This window comes from Triticum aestivum, chromosome 3A (genome assembly GCF_018294505.1).
Source record: "Triticum aestivum cultivar Chinese Spring chromosome 3A, IWGSC CS RefSeq v2.1, whole genome shotgun sequence".
Lineage (NCBI taxonomy): Eukaryota > Viridiplantae > Streptophyta > Magnoliopsida > Poales > Poaceae > Triticum > Triticum aestivum.
This window is the reverse complement of record NC_057800.1, coordinates 226,354,772-226,356,842: the sequence shown is the minus strand read 5'-3', so window position 1 is coordinate 226,356,842 and position 2,071 is coordinate 226,354,772. Positions and strand designations below refer to the sequence as shown.

Genomic DNA, 2,071 nt, shown 5'->3' with positions numbered 1-2,071 from the left:
CACGGATTGACTCGTGGGTTCATCGTCACAATACGCTTTCTTCTCATGTCATAATACGCTTTTACGATTTGTATAAACAAAATCTAATATAAACGAGGTGGTACTAATTTGGGGTCCGCACGTCCTTGTGTTCACCATCAAGTCCCTTTTACACACAGGTCCCTACAGTTTTTAGGTAATTAACCCGTGATAAAAAAATCGTTCGTGGGCTGGGCTGACGCACGGGGAGCAGTCCTACAAAAAGAAATACCAGCACAACTCTCCTCCTCAATGCCTACAGGTACGGCATCGCTGCCGCCGCCACCACGCGGCGCGACCTTCTTCCCCGGCCGTTCACCAGCACGGGCTCTCCTCCTCAATGCCTACAGGTACGGCACCGCGGCCGCCACCACGCGCTTCCTCCCCTGCCGCTTTGTCGCCATGCCGTGACGGCGTACTAGGCCTTGCCGGGCGCCGAGGACCAACGGATCAATACCTCCGCCCACTCCGGCCTCCACCACACCAGCCCGAACCGCTGCTCACGGGCACGGGGGGATGGAGAACCCCGACGGGCACGCAAGAGCTGACGCGGGGGCGGGTCTGGGCAGTGACCCACCCGGGCTTCCCCCACCCACACCGCTGCCCTTGGACGCCACGGGGGTGGGTCTGGCCGTCCTGGCAGGGACCCGGCCAAGGTTCTCCCACCGCCAGCCCCGCATCTCCCCGGGGCACCCCGTATGACGAGGCGTAGGCAGCCAACGGATCCGCATACCCGGCCGAGCATGCTCATTGAACGGGACCTTCCACGAGGCGGCGGGCTACCAGGCAGCGGAGGCCACAAAGATGGCTAAGCTACCAGGCCACCGCCGAGATGGCTGAGCCCATGGTCCCCGAGCAGTCATACAAGGATGGTAATGCTGCCGGGGCAGAAGCCTTCTCTATATGATTTCGTTGCCTGCCTGCTACTTTGCTGCTAATATGATGTTGCTTGCTCTTCTGTAGATGTGGCTTCAGTGGAAGAGGCTAGATTATGGTATGTTGTCACCATGGATTTCTTTGACTTCGATGCTTGGACCGCACTTATTTGAGAGACAGAGAGAATTGCTGAGGTGAAAATGAAACTATTGCCTTACCATACAGTGCATTGTTCTCCTTTTTGTAACTTGTTGTATGGATGTGTCATAATTTTCAGCAGCTTATCCTCTTTTTGTTCCCACATGTGTTACATATTCCTTTGGTCATATGCAATTGATCTATATCTTGTGGACCACAAAGTTAGGCAATCTTTGTTATGCATGGATGGTCAATCTTAGTATATTTTTTGTTTGACTTCATGGGCTTTGTGCCCTGTAGTAGTTTCATCGTTGTCCTACTGTAGTCTTGTCAATCTGTCCTTATTCGTGTTTTAATGGACAACACTAGATATAAATTTGATCTTTTTGGATAATAAAATAAAATGCATTTTTAATGATAATTTTTTTTTATGATAATGCCATAATTTTGTGTATTCCAGCTCAGAGCAACATAGTGAAAATATGAAAAGTGTATGATGCATTCCTTGTGAAGTCCCCTTTGAGCTTTGGCTATTGGAAGAAATATGCAGATCATGAAGGCCTTCTAGATGGTGTCAATAAAGTTTTTGAGGTGTATGGATGGGCAGTTCTTGTAGTTACTTATTCAGTGGACATATTGTGTAATTATTGTCAGTTTGTGATTTCAACATACAATGGCACAGATGTCATCAGAAGGTAGCAATTGAGTACCCAAACTATTCTGATGAAGTTTTTAACTTCTTTTTGTGTCTTGACTTTTGTTAGCTACTGCATTTTATGTCATATGTACAGGAATACATGACGAGAAGTGATTTTACAATACTTAGCACCTGAACATGAATGCTTGATGAAATGCTTTATAATATAGCACTGTATTTTCGCAGTCCTTGTGATAGTGTAGGCCATAGAAATGTTGCATATATTCAAATTTTCTCTTAAGCAGTGTATTCTTAGACTCCATGCATGCATGTTAGTTGTAATGACTAATCTCTCTCCATGAAGTACATTATCTGTTTGACCTTTTTATTTTTGTAGCAGCT

General features: G+C 46.9%; 1 long non-coding RNA gene across 1 annotated transcript; it reads left to right on the top strand.

Moving 5' to 3' along the window:
* Nucleotides 1-208: 208 nt before the first annotated feature.
* Nucleotides 209-1,825, top strand: LOC123058271 (uncharacterized). The gene is made up of 3 exons (XR_006427114.1): nucleotides 209-890; nucleotides 982-1,088; nucleotides 1,493-1,825. It is a non-coding gene; the product is annotated as an uncharacterized lncRNA (long non-coding RNA).
* Nucleotides 1,826-2,071: the final 246 nt, after the last annotated feature.